At 33.9% G+C, this 15,721-nt stretch overlaps 1 long non-coding RNA gene across 9 annotated transcripts in view; it reads right to left on the minus strand.

The window, feature by feature from the left end:
• LOC140621448 (uncharacterized) overlaps positions 1 to 15,721 on the minus strand; it is a 179,459-nt gene that overhangs the window by 97,101 nt on the left and 66,637 nt on the right. Inside the window, exon 3 of one of the 9 annotated variants that reach the window (XR_012021141.1) lies at positions 10,682 to 10,700. The exons of the other annotated variants lie outside the window; for them this stretch is intronic. This is a non-coding gene — a long non-coding RNA (uncharacterized lncRNA). Of the gene's footprint in view, positions 1 to 10,681; positions 10,701 to 15,721 lie in introns of those variants that run through there. 9 annotated transcript variants of the gene reach the window in all.

Below are 15,721 nucleotides of genomic sequence, written 5' to 3' on the forward strand. Positions count from 1 at the left end.
AGACTCCTCCAGTTTCCCCTGCCCTGGACTATGGCTCTCTCCATTCAGTTATTTTGGGTTAATCATCAGCACTAATTTTATTTGCTTCCCCTTTCTCATAGAGTCCTGCACTTCCTGATGAATAGTCGAAATACCATTCTGTCCTCCCCACCTGTCCTGATTTTCTTGTAGGCAAAAAGCAAATTTGGTCTCTGTGATATTTGTTGACCAGAAAAAAGTCCCCAAATGGTGAATTTTAGTGTAGGTAAATCATACCTCAGTAGACATAACTTTAAAAAATAAGTAGGTAAATAGCTTTTAATAGAGAGATGGGAAGGAAGAGATTAGTTGCTTTGCTGCTGCTGTGAAGAAGAATTTCTTGAACACATGAGTGAAAACTCTGGAATAAGACAATGTATATGTATTGAGGAGCAATCTATGTGAAAAGACCTATGTGGTCAGGATGGTTCGACTCTGTTCTCAGTTCTTAGAAATGAGTTTTAATAGCACAAAGAAAATTAGATCTCAGGGACACACAGAAATAAAAGATTCAATAGATTCAATAAAAGAGTATTTGGGCCAGAAATAATAAGCTTTTCATTAAGTAAGCAAACACATCCCAGATGTTTAAGCCTATCATTCATTGCCACTAAGTAGAAAATATTTACTCCATATAAAAATATTGACTTTTCTGCAAATTAATTTAATGTAGTACTAAATGAAGTGAGTTTTATCTAGGAGAGAGGCAGCAAAGATTGGGTTGTATTTGTAAAGCAACCAAAGCAATGAGATGGGCTTGGGCTGGCAGATGGAAGAACTGGAGAAGCTGAACAGAGATGCACTAAAGGGGTTAAAGTTTATTTTAAGCCCTGCAATTTTTTCCAGGAGCTTTGACAGTAAGCATTTGTCTACTGAGTTATGTTTCTCAAACAATCCACAGCACTATACACAAACTGTTTACCAGAATAAGGTTTGAACTCATGGAAGCAGTACCCACACTCTAACCCTCTTGTTTATTTCCTTTTAAAAATTAAGTAAATCACAGCTACTGTTCTCACCCCCCAGCTATGCAAGGAATACACGCTCATTGTTAGTAATATATCATGCCAAATATATAAATAAAAAAATTAAACTCACCAAATCTCCTCTCCTTGCCGCCACAGAAATAGCTGTTATTGCATCTATTTATTCTAGCATAAATAATTGGTGCACTCGTTCTGTACATTCAGTTCATGTCCTGATTTTTGCAATTATTATAACAATTTCTTACAGCATGTATATGTTTCATAAGCATTTAAATGAGAACATAATTATCCATCTCCTATTTCTGGACATTTAGATCATTTCCATTTTTCAACATTATTAGTAAAACTGTGATAACTTATAGATCTTTATTTCTTCCTCTCTTTCTTAATAGAAGAATTTGTATACGCTGGTTCAATGTTATAATATGATAGAATTTTGAGATAATTTGCAGGTTTATTGTTCTGCTATTCTCAAGTGTTCCTATCATTTATGATTATATGCAATTTACATATATATATTTAATGAGATTATTTTAAAAGTAATTTGCATGGAACTTTCTTACAAATTAAAAGATCACCATGACATAATAATTTACCTTTTATGTCTGGAATCACTTTTATTACAATTGTAATGTCACTATAAAATCGCTGACAACAGTAGAGAGGACTTCTGACCCACACAAGTAAATTAATCTCACTTCAGAGACACTGATTTTTGTTTTTTAAGATTTTATTTATTTATTCATGAGAGACACAGAGAAAGAGAGGCAGAGACACAGGCAGAGGGAGAAGCAGGCTCCATGCAGGGAGCCCAATATGGGACTCGATCCCAGGTCTCCAGGATCATGCCCTGGGCCAAAGGTGACGCTAAACCGCTAAGCCACCCAGGCTGCCCAGAGACACTGTTTTTGATTTGGAAGAGAGTTGTAGACATTGTTAAGAATTTTTAGCTATTTGAGAATATGAAAGTTATCTTTTAAATATACAGAGCTAGTTGTATCAAAAAGAACATTCTGGTAGGTTGTGGTTAAAAAAAAAGACAGACAGAAAGAAAGAAAGAAGAAAGAAAGAAAGAAAGAAAGAAAGAAAGAAAGAAAGAAAGAAAGAAAGAAAGAAAGAAAAAAGAAAGAAAGAAAAGCCAAAGAACAGTTTCAAAAAGAGCTTGAGAAATTTAGCATACTAACAGCTCCCAGAACAATTGCTTAAAAGGGAAAAAGGCTTACATGATTATATAGAATTTTAAGTGTTTTTTCACATCACTCCTTTATAATATTATAATGTTAAGCAATGTTAAAAGCTAGAAGAATTAATGTGACTTGGGTTAAGAATATTTGACTTAATCTCTTGAAAATTGTAGGCATTTGCAATATTCCAAATTACATCAGTGCTTATTTAAAGGGATTTGTTTTCCTGAACCTTATTAAATAAATTTCTGGTTTTTTAGCCTACACATTGTTTCATTGTTTTATTGTGCTTACCCAGCTACCTTTGGAGAGATGACTCCTAAAGAAAGCAGGACAATTGTGCAGCTCAATGAGTGGTGAGAACAAGTGACTCCCATTGAATCACTTAACAAAACATCATTACACATCTCTAATTTGGCTATAGGAGAAGAGGGAACAAATCCATGTTGGATATCTAATATTCCTACTCTTTGTTCAGTTTCTCATTTGCTTGTTCTTTTTTAACTAAGTTTTAAATATCAACATATTCAGTTACTCTTAATAAAATATTTTAGTACACCTTGTTGCACTCTACTTTTTAAAATTACCATAAATCTTATGTATTCAGAGGAAACTTACAACATAATTAGAAACAGGGAATGAGGAAACAAAAAGACTTTGTGGCACTTGTCAGAGTGTAAAATGGTTCTGTTTCCATTTTTCAAAAAGGGTACAGGTGTTTATCAAATCATTTAGGAGTATAAAAATCAAGACGTATGCATATTCCTAGCAAGAAAAAAAGACAAATAGTCTTGGCTCCTGCAAATTCCTCTATAGATGATTAGTTATTATTCCATATTTAAATGCATGCAATATTCACATGCTTTGCCTATCATGAAATCTTACCAATATCACCTCTCCAAAATTGATGACCTACTGTAATACAACTTTATTTATTTATTTTATTTTTTGTAGTACAGCTTTGGAAGACTTCAGAGAAACTAGAAATGGTGTTTACAGCATTTACTTGATAATTTAAAGAAATGTATTGCAAAGTAAATCTATTTCATTTGAGTGATCGCTGTCTTGTCTTTTAATAAACCAAAATATAACCAGATGCATAAAATACAAATGTTATCATATCAATAAACATCTTTATGGTATGCTCCCCCCAAAACTGAAAAATAGGAGTATAGTTTTGGTTTAACCCTCACCACATGTGACTTTTTTTGTGTTTACCCTCAATAACAAATGACTCAGTGGAAATATGGATTTCCTTCTTCACTTACTTGGTCTATATTTTTGCTCCTATAAGCCTTTGTGACATACAAATGAAACTAAAATGGCCTGTGATTAGAAGACTGGACTCAACAATAATATAACTTTAGGTGAGTTTATATATCAGTCACAACTTCCCTATCTATAATATGAGAGATTGCAATGAACATTCTCTAAGCTTCCTAGTATCCTAAGATTTACTCTTGTCTCTCACAAAGCTATGGAAAATTTCAGAGAGCTGTTGTTAAAATTATTTCCCAAATCATATTGCCTTTGTAATGAGACAGATTTAAACACAGGGACACGTGCTTCTTTTATTTTCTAGCCTATTATAGGTAATAGCATGACAGATAACTTTCAGGGTGAACATTACAAAATTCCCTATTAGTATTTCTTATTTTAAAAGTATATAATAGCATAAGTGAGGTTCAATCGTATATTCAATTTGTGGTTCCCACGTAATTAATAAGAACCATTCTTAATTTTAAAACAGTCATAGTTGGGGGAGGGGGACACTTGGGTGGCTCAGTCAGTTAAGCAAGTAAGTCTTGATTTTGGCTCAGGTCATTATCTCTGGGTTGTGGGATCAAGCCCTGCATCAGGCTCTGCATTCAGTATAGAATCTGCTTGAGATTCTCTCCTTCTTCCTCTAGTCCTCCTCCCTGCTCTCTCCCTTTCTCTCCATCTCTCTAAAATAAATAAATAAAATGTTTTATAAATAAATAAGTCCTATTTGGAACAATAAATTAGATAACTACCTTAACTCTTAACCCATAGATTTTAAAAATTCCAAATATTCTTAAAATCTTAAAATATATCCCACATCTAGTGGAAAGTATCACTTAAAACCTATCGAGCTTTATCTTGACTGTCTTCATCAAGCAAAAAATTTGTGGAAAGAGAAAATAAAATTTACAAATATGAGATTTTTGTCTTCATGGAAGGGAAACTTTCTAATTGCTCGAGCTTTTTTTTTTTTTTTTAAGATTTATTTATTTTAAAGAGAAAGAGAGCATGAGTGGAGGGAGGGGCAGAGGGAGAGAATCTTTAAGCAGAGTCTCTGCTGAGCTTGGGTTCAATGTGGAGCTCAATCCCATGATCCACAAGATCATTACCTGAACTGAAACTGAGTCAGATGCTTAACCAACTAAGCCACCTAATAGCTGAAGCTTTCTAAAGATGATAGCAACATCAACAGCAGTAGCAATGGCAGTGACAACTAACAACTGTCCCATGTCTGCATGTCTGTGCCATGTTAAGTACTTTCCAATCATTATGTCATTTAACCATAAAAATAGCTATGCAGTAGGCATTAAAGCAGTAGGCATTACATTTATTTTAGAGAGAAAGGAACTGTATCTGGAAGAAATTGAGAAACTCTTTCAAACTTGCTAAGTTAGCAAGTATAGAACGTGAGTTTAAAGGTAGGCAATCCATCTCCTTAATGGGGACTCAAGTATGTTGAGTTTTTAAGAAAACTATACACCTTTGCTAAGATAATTATCAATATTCATAAATTCCAATGTTATTATTAACTTCTGAGTTTGTTTGGGAGATAGAAATTTTGTTGTGAAGCTAAATCATGGATGTCTTGGTTTTCCCTCATTCTACTTATAAGGCATTTCTAGATGTTAAAATGCCCTTTCCTTTACTAGAAAAACAGTAAACTCAACTCACATCATATTATATTTCAATCAAATTATTCTATAGTAATTGGTGACCACTGAAATATAAACTTAATTGAGACTTGGGCTTTACAGTTAAGCCAGAAGTTAACTGTTCAAGATACTATAAAAAAATAATCATAGTAGCCAAATAGCACACCTTATTATATATTTATTCTGTTCTCTATTTTCTCTTGCCATTAACTGGAATTTTAAGAAATTTTCATTTAAACACATAGTACAGGGTGGTAATAAAATATTAAGTGATAATGAAATTACCCTTTGAAATCTTAAGTAGTGTGTGAATATGATTGGAAAGAGGACAATAAAAAGATATTCTTGTGATTAATAAGAAGGGCAGGAAATTTCTCATATGAAATGCCTGAAAATCTCTGATAGCTCCTCAATGCCTTTTGTGCAGTGTTGTCAAATCATTAGCAAGAGAAACTAACCAATCTCCAACATTTAGAACAACAACAACAACAACAACAACAACAACAACAACAAAACAGAGGTCCTAAAGCCCTTTAACATGTTCAGTAAGTGAGCCATTGTAATTGGTGCCCTTTGATCATCCATGGACTCCAATCTCAGGAAAAGAGAGAAAAAAATAACATGAGGGATATAGCATACATAAGTGTGTACACATCTATGCAAACAAACACTGCATCCTATTTCTAAGTTTATTCTTTCAGACGACTTAATTTGGTTGCGTTCCTGCACATGAAGGAGGAAGTCTAAAATCACAGTGCATGCTTGGTACATTTATACTTATGTCTTATCTGAATAGACATGCTGTCAGAGAGAAACATGCCTTTATGACTTATGTGGACATTCTTTGTTTTAAACATTTGATTTTAGAATTTCTTAAATTGCTATCATCAAAAACTAAAAAGTAAAAAGGATTTGTTTTTTTTAACTAGTTAACACAAATAAACCAGATTTGAGGATACATTTAACTAGGAGGTTAACAAAGACTCCTTAAGTCAATATAAATAATAATAATTTGTAAAAATTAAAACAGTTTAGGAGAAAACTGCCTGAGCCTTTGATACACTAATTTATTCTGGATAGAGGTCCATTTAAACTCATTGGTATAGATGTACATATATATGTATGTATGTATGTATGTATGTACGTATTCATTCATTTAATGAATGATGAGTGACAAGTGCAAGGATCTGGTCTGAAGTAGCTATAGATTCAATTCAGTGTTTAAAACATCTTATTCACTTAATGATGGCTTTATTCATTCTTGTCAAAATGGACCTGAAAAACTTATACTACCTTTCACAGAGTGAATTATTTTTTTGCCATCGAGTTTACTAAATAATTATAAGAAGTCGTGATTTTGACCTGACTGTTTCAGGTGAATACATATATTTGATACTTCACTTGACTCAGCTATTTCTGGTCAGGGAATATCAGAAAGAATAAACTGAACCCTGTACCATATTTACATGGACCCAAAATGGTTTTCTCATCCCAACACGTGGGATAAAGAGGTAGCATCTTTTATGAATCTTCACTGAGGCCCAGATTCTATTTCCATATATTTTGAAATACTTTGTATTTCACCCCATTCTATCTCACCCCACCCCATTCTATCCTCACTTAAAGATGTTTTGGCATTATACATTTATTTTTAAGAGCAGTTTGAGTATAAGACTTCAAGGCATAAAGGTTGCCTGCCTGCCTGCCTGCCTGAAAATTGCTCATCTGATTCTATATCACCTTCCAAGGAATGTGTCTCTCACAACCCTCCTCCACCAAATCAATATTAAGTTCTTCCTTTAGTTGCAAAAATGCCATATCCATTATATTACATTTTTGCGATAGACTTGTTTACTTCCAACTTATTTATTGCTCATATAAAAGTTGTTTTCATGGTGCAACTAATTTTGTTGATAAAATTATTGGTAAAAATTATTAGAGTATTTTGGATACGATCATAATTCCTTCCCTAAAAATTTATGGAGATATCTTATTCATTTAATGTATTTTTAATTTGTGTCAGTTATTTCTGAAACAAAGTAAAAAAGTGAGAGATAGGGCAACTGGCTGGTTCAGTCAGAAGAGTATGCAACTTTTGATCTCGGGGTCATGAGTTCAAGCCCCACATTGGCTGTAGAGATTACTAAAAAAATAAATAAATAAACTTAAAAAAAAAACAGTGAAACATAGTCATTTACAGCATGAAATACAGAACTAAAACTACAAGGAAAAGGTACATTTATGATAGGCAGGCTTGAGAGGAAACAGTGCAATATTCTTGGGGGCAAAAATCCAGAAAATTAACACAAATACAGCTTTTATATATATAGGAAAAAGAGATCACTGGGTGGCTCAGTGGTTTAACACCTGCCTTCATGCCCAGGGCATGATCCTGGAGTCCAGGGATCAAGTTCCACATCGGGCTCCCTGCATGGAGCCTGCTACTCCCTCTGCCTGTGTCTCTGCTCTCTCTCTCTCTCTCTGTCTCTCTGTCTCATGAATATATAAATAAAATCAGTAAAAAAAATACTTGTAGGAATAAACATTCAGTTATGTTCAGCAGAATAACAGAAAGAACAAAAAGTGAATTCCGTAATACAGTGAACTACTGAAGTCTTCAGTTTATAAAATTCAAAATCCATTTATAATGTACATAATGCCTTGGGTGCATATTGAAATTCATGCCAGTATTTGTTGCATCCTGTTCCAACAAGGTTCCTAGCTATTCCTTGAACATAACAGTTGGGAGACACATTACTGCACTGGTATCTTTGTTTACATATTCATTTCTTTACTAAATATCCATTTGATTTTTTCCATTACCTTCCTAAGGTCCTTGCTCAGATACCAACCTCTAAATAAGGCTTAGGCAGACTGTCAGTTAATACTTCAACTTGCCTTTCTCGTACTGTGTCTAGCATTTCTAAACCTTCTTTCCTCTTCTACATTCTATATAGAATGTATAACCATCTTATACACTATATAAATTATAGTTAAAGCATATGATGATTTATATAAAAATAGTTATTGTGGTTAATAATAAGGCCTATTGTTTAATACCTGGCTTCCTCATTTTTTTTTTTTTTTTTAACTTTTTTTTTTTTTTAATTTTATTTATTTATGATAGTCACAGAGAGAGAGAGAGAGGCAGAGACACAGGCAGAGGGAGAAGCAGGCTCCATGCACCGGGAGCCTGACGTGGGATTCGATCCCGGGTCTCCAGGATCGCGCCCTGGGCCAAAGGCAGGCGCCAAACCGCTGCGCCACCCAGGGATCCCTGGCTTCCTCATTGAATGTGCTCTCACAGGCAGTAGGAAGCCTCGCTTTCTTATTAACTCATTTAGTTCAAGCATTCACTGAATAGTTGACTCAATAAATGAATAGACTATTCAGATTATTGAGTAATTAGACTTTTTTTAATGATATTTTAATCAGATTTATGGCTATTGTTTAGGACATAGTAGATAATGGCTAGTATAAAAACTAAGATAAAAAAGCTTAATATAGAACTCAAGGTAACAGTAAACAAAATATATACTTGTTTAACTTGAAACAAAAAGTGAATTTGGATTTCCAAATTAACATAGGGAATTGAACACATATTTTAGATATATTCCCTCCTGAAACTCAGCTCAACCTGAGTTGAAACAAAATATTAAAATTTTTAAAATAAAAATCTTTTTGAAAAAAAAATATTATCCTACTTCAAAAAAGTAGGATAAAAAAAGTATAAGAGAATAAAAAAAATAGATGACTAATATTTTGAAGGGTGATAATAACATGAAGAAATTAGCAGAAAAATAAGCTGAACACCAGACCAGAACAAATGAATTCTAAGAAGAAGAAATATGAGTTTCTCTATTGAAGACCACAAATCCTAAGGCTTTGGATGTGCCTGATAAGTAGGAAGGAGAGAATGAAGGCATGACTGAAACAGAGAATTTGTTAGAAAGCCTGTGTAAGGAAAAAAAAAAAACATGTTATATTCCCCATGTCAACTCCATGCTATCTTCTAAATATGGGGCAAACTGACTATTCTCAATGTTTAGCTTATTCTACAAAGAAACTTAGCTAGAAGGGCCCAGACTCTGGGATCTCAGTCACAGAGGAGCACAGTAAAAGCAAAATCTGAAAGAGTGGGGTTAAATGAAAATCTTTACATTGAATGATTAAAATCTCCAACCTCCCTGGGGTGCTCAGTTTTAGGATGATGATAGTCACACATCAGCATCCACTCCCTTCCATCACTTCACCTCAGTTAGCAACTAAATGGTCCCAGAGAAAAGACTAGCACAGGCTCACATTTGGGAATTCCCTGCCAAGAAATCCTAACAATTGGCAAGTCCCTGGCCTATCCTCATATTTCCACAATGTTTATCATTAGCTATTTAGTGCCTCAAAATTTTATATGAGTAGACATTGCAAAAATATTTGGATTTGAGGAATGACAGTGAGAAACATTATCAAACAAGAAAAAGAAGTTCTTGAGTAAAAAGTTAGATATTATAATATCTGAGAATATAATATATTCAAAATGGTGAGGTATTTTTACTCATGAAACAATAATTAATTATATTTAAAAGACACAGGACATAAAAGAAACTGCTTTAAAATCGAGTCAAAATATAAAAATCTTGTTTTTTTTATATTGCTTAGAACATTAAATATACGTCATACTGAAGGAATTATAGCAATCTCAACATCAAAAACAAAACATGGAAAATTGAAAAGAAAGAAAAATAAGAAAAGTGGAGTCTGCTCTAACTTATAAGTAATAGAAATCCCAGAAAGAGAGAACAGAGAAAACAGAGGAAAGTGAGTCATCAAAAGTCAATAAAAGGAAGTATCTTAGACTAAATGAAATAGATTTCTAGATTGAGGGTCTCTTGAACAAATAATGAACAAATGACTCACATTGAACATGTTTTTGCACCTGAGATTGTGAAGATCTAAGATTTTACCCACTTAAATGTTAGTCAACCTGCAATGTCCAGGTGAGAGTTTGAACCTTTTATTAGTCATGGTAGCAGAGTAGCATCAAAATACCAGTTCCCCACACCCCAATTCCCCAAAGAATGATTCAAGGGATAGGGCCTGTTCTAGTCTGCATATGCTATAGGGTTGCATCACAAGAAAACAAAAAACAAAAAAACAAAACAAAACAAAAACTCCAAATTCTTGTAGCTTGTACAGGATTAAGAGATATCTAGCTCTCCTACATCTGAGGAGATTGAGAGAGAGAGAAGAGTAAGAAATTCTTTGCTTTGAAATATAAACAATTCCTCTCTAGAAAAAGGAGAAAATCTCTACCTTTACCTCATCTCTGTAATCTGAAGAAAGAGCTTCAGGACAGAGAAGACTTTAAATCCTATCAAAGAAATAGGCAATTTCTTTTCTTTTATTTTATTTTTTTATTATTTTTTTAGAAATAGGCAATTTCTAATGTGCAATGCATGTTTGCCATTCAAGCATACTTTTAACCTTGGTCATTAGCAATCCTTGTTCAGCAAATCATGATCAATGTAAAAATATTCACAGAGCATTGTCTTCCAATACATATTTTCTCACTTCTGAAAAGTGAAGATAATGTGAAGAGGCTAAAATGAGGGGGGAAAAGAAGATAAATACATGTAAACAATTGTGTTAACATGGCAATTGATTCCCCAACAGAACTATCAGAAGTGAGATGTCAAAGGCACAATGCCTTCAAAATTCTAAAGAAAAATAATTTCAACTGGGTTTCTTTATCAGTAAAAATTTCAATTAAAAATGATGGTAAAATGGAAATACATTCAAGCTTACAATATCTCAAAAATGTACCATTTATGCAAATCATTATCCATACTTTTCTGGAAGCCACTTTCTAGCAAAATGGAGAAAATTGATCCAAAGAAGATCAGTAAGAGGAGAGCCAGCTGTACCATTGGCCTACAGAACTAGAGTACAAATAGGGGCAAAAGAATAGAAAGTGCCAAGAGGACAGACTCCAGGAAAGAAAATTAATTGGAACTGATACATCACCTGATGTGCTTTGCCATGTGGGAAATTCTATTCTGATAGAGAGTTTGGAAGAATTATAAATAGCAATATAAAATACCCAAGAAATGAAAATTGAAGTAAATAACTCTAGGAAAAAAATGTACAGAAAGAAAAAGGTGTCATGGTACACTATTTGGTACAAGACTAAAGATGCCTAAAGACACATCAGCATTTGTTGAATTTTGATCCCACCACTCACTGACAACACTAAGCTGTTACATTAAACTCCCTGGGCAAGTTTTCATAAGAATGAGGAAAATATTTTACCTAACACATATGAATATTGTAAACATTAATGATATAATGCATGCTAAGTGATTAGGAACGTTGTAAGTGTTCAATAAATACTAGGTTAATTGGTAGTAGTAGTAGAAGTAGTAGTAGTAGTAGTAATTTTTTAATTAGAACCAATTTTTTTTCTCTTTTTTAAATATTAGAATTGGAACCCAAAATTTACTCCAATGACACAGCTAATCAATTGAAGATGTTTTGGAAGAGTTATATTACTATTTCCTTGTTTACATGAACAACCACAAATATGGACATTTGGGTGTGATAATGATCACATTATAAGTTTTCATGGTTTTGTACAAATTATTTATGGAAAAAGTATAGAAACTATTCATATTACTATAATTAATCTCTTCATTTTTTGTCAGCAATACCGCTAATTCTCCAGAATAGTCATTAGTTATGCTGTTATCATAAACTAAGAAAAGCTCCACTGATAACTCTTTTTGAAGACTGTTGGATAAGGATGATATTTTCAAAGCTATGGAGACATTAAATCAATTTTTGAGAGAATTACATATGTAGTGTTTTTGAATTTGAGAATTTTTTCCTCGACATGATTTGACATAGCATTTCATTCCCTTCAAAACCTCAGTAATGGGATCCCTGGGTGGCGCAGTGGTTTAGCGCCTGCCTTTGGCCCAGGGCGCGATCCTGGAGACCCGGGATCGAATCCCACGTCAGGCTCCCGGTGCATGGAGCCTGCTTCTCCCTCTGCCTGTGTCTCTGCCTCTCTCTCTCTCTCTCTCTGTGACTATCATAAATAAATAAAAAAAATTTAAAAAAAATTTACAAAACCTCAGTAATGGTATTTTCATCCATCCAAACTCCTTTTTTTTAAGGCTACTTTCTCTAAGTAACTTCCTCCAATTAAGCATTATGGAAAGATTAAACACATACTTTTTTCACAGATATAACCACAAAACAAATTACTTTTCTGTGAAATGTATAATACATTTTAATTGGATACAAAACAATGAAGCATAAATACGCATCAGGAGCACAAAGATGAGCTCTCCTTGTCTCCAGGGAAGGTACAAATATAGATTGATATATAAAGCGCAATGCCATGGATTCACTCTTAAAGGATAAAAACACATCTCGTTTTGATTGTTTTTCAGTGAATTTGACAAGATTAAACTAACAAAGTATAGAAAATGTGCTTGGATCGTTCAGATCAAAAATAGTTTCAGTATATTGCAGTCAACATTATAATTGATAGATTTAATGTATTTTAAGCCTCCTCTCATAGTATTCTGCAATCTACACTGAAATAAGGAACTTTTAGGATGAAGTTAACATCAACCACTTTAATAATGTAGCACTAATCTTTCCTTGTGAATGCCAAAAGACAAAGTAGGATATGCAACAATACTGATTTTTTACCAAGTGATTCACCAGCTTCAGCTTCTAGGGATCAGCAAGAAGGACCAATCATTTGGAAAGTACTCCTTTAATTGAAATTCAAGGATTGGCATATTATTTGGTGTTTTGGTTCAAATGTACATTCACCAAATATCCCAAACAAAATTTTGTACAACTTTATTAACTTTTCTATTTTAGCCCTTATAAAATGGTACTGTTGTACAGTTTGTTACAGACTTTTCCATTTCTTCTACTTTCATTCCTGAGATTAAGAAATATATTAGCAACTTCTTTTTATCCGGAAAATTAAATTAGTTATTGTATATAATAGACGCAAAATAAATGCTTGATAAGGAAGTAAATAGGGAACAGTATTTTAGAAGAGGAATACCTCCACTCATCTTAATATATTAGAGAGTTTCTAATGCTTGAATCCCCCACAAATAGCAACATAAACTGTTTCAACAAACACAAATTTCAGTTCCAAAATAGCTAGAGATCAAGTTTGAATTTTTCAGTTAATACTTTTGAAGAGCTCTTTTTCTCAGTGTGAGTGCCATTTGACCAAATCAGATGTGTACGCTTGTCTTGAACCCACTGTAAGTCTCAGCAGTATATTCAGAAAAAGGTGATCGGTCATCCTACTCTTTATAAAACATTGTTCTTCTTAGCTTCTGTGACCTAACATTATAGGACCTCCTTCTCATTTTCTGTGCTGATTTTTACTCCTTTAAATTTTTCAGACCTTAGTTATGAAACTTTGGATTTTCTCTACATGTCCTTTTTCTTTGTGATATTTTCTCAGATCTTGCTCTAAATGTCACTCTCATTGAGGACTTTCATTCTGTTTTCTTGGATAAGAATCAATCATTGATTTGGCATCTCCATTTTAAAATCTAGCAGACCTCTCAAACTTATGCCGAAAATAGATCATTTGAGGCAGCCTGGGTGGCTCAGCGGTTTAGCGCTGCCTTTGGCTCAGGGCGTGATCCTGGAGACGTGGATCGAGTCCCACGTCAGGCTCCCTGCATGGAGCCTGCTTCTCTCTCTGCCTGTGTCTCTGCCTCTCTCTCTGTCTGTGTCTCTCATGAATAAATAAATAAAATCTTAAAAAAAAAAAAGATCATTTGATTATCAACACCTATCCCTGAGTTTTTCTTTATACATTCTGCTTAATCGCAGGGAATTCCGTCACTATACACCAGAGTCCAAAACCTAGGGGTTCTTAATTCATCCCATTTTCATCCCTCATATCGAATCTATGAGCATGCCTTCTGGGTTCTAACAGAAGGGTCAAATTCAAATCCATCTACTTCTCTGTGCGTACCATCATCCCTGAATTCAAGCCAAGATTTTCTCCCTGAACCTTGAAAATAATCTCCCATCATGCACCCTGCTTTAGTTTTTGCTCCCATCTTCAACCTCTTTTCTACACAGAAGCCAGAAGGGTCTTTTTTTTAAAGCAAAAGTCAGTCATCGCCTTTCTAATTTACAATCTCTTAATATGAAGTACTAAGAATATAGTCCATATCCCTTACCCAGAGGACTCTATATTTCTGGCTTCTGTTTACCTCTTCAGCCTCATCTTGCACTGTTATCACCCTCATTCACCAAAATCAAGACATACTGGCTTCTTCAGGTTTCTCAAGAGCCTTCTGGATTCAGAACTTAGCTGATTTTCTAAGGGAATGTTCTTTGTTTGAATCTTTGTATAGTTAGCTCTTTAGTTTATTCAGGTCCTAGGTCAAATGTCACTTCTGAAAGAAGCTGGTCAGGGTAAAACACTGGATGCTCAGTTGAATATGAACTTCAGTTAAACAATGTTTTGAGTGTTACAAATATTACATAGGACATAAACATGCAAACAGAAAATGCTGGTTAATTGAAATTTAGATTTACCTGGTATCTTGTTTTTGTTTTTTCTTAGTCTGGCAGCCCTATGACCACAGTCTGTCTCTGGTGTCCTGTATCTCACACTCTGTATTGCTTTTATTGCACTTAACACATTGTGTTATTACTTCATTTATTTGTATAGATGTTTCATTAGGTTACAGAGCTCAGGAAGGAAGTGACCTTTTCTACCGTTTTTAGCAGAGTAGCCCTTCTTGACACATAGTGGGCACTCAATACACAACTCAGTACTAATGAATTCAACCAGTGTATCACTTTAAAAATATGTGGCAGAGTAGAGCCCAGAGGCCCAAGTTCTGGCCTGGCCTCTTGCTAATGAGCTTATGCAAATTACATAATTTTTCTTAGGGTCAGATTTTCATCTCTCTATTGAGAAAAACAATACCTGTTCTTCCTGCAGAGAATTGAAAAGACTAAATACTGTGTTTGTAATATTTTAATATTTTCTACAGTGCTAAAAGTAAAAATGTTATATTATGAAAACACAAAGCATAGATCATAGTAATTTTTAAACGCTCTGTTTGCCTGCTGATATGTGACAAATGAGACCATATAAGGTGCACCTGAATGCGGTTCAAGACTAAAGATACAGCTTTACTAAGTGAAAGAATCTATAAAATACTGTTTAAAGAAAATATGGACTATGTGCTTCATTTACTTTAACTTCTCTACTATCATCTTGAAAATAATCAACCCAAGGTTGTGTAGAACTGAATTGAATGTGGTTTATGTTTTTCTGACTCTTCATTAGTCATTGAGGGAACAACTGTCACACTAAAATTTTAGTTCAATAAGTAGAAGAACTAACTGCTGTCAATGTGTGAGCATCACAGATCTGCAGTGAAGAGGAAAGATACTGTTGTAAAACCCCGTGGAGCCTAGAAGGGATGAGCCTATAGGAAAGCTATACAATCACATATTCCCATATTCTCTGGTCTATTTTCCAACTAAACTTGTGGAATGAGACCACAGTGCCCTTTAATCTGTTCCCTATTGCCTCTTTATATGGTTA

This window comes from Canis lupus, chromosome 30 (assembly GCF_048164855.1).
Source record: "Canis lupus baileyi chromosome 30, mCanLup2.hap1, whole genome shotgun sequence".
NCBI classification, from domain to species: Eukaryota; Metazoa; Chordata; class Mammalia; order Carnivora; family Canidae; genus Canis; species Canis lupus.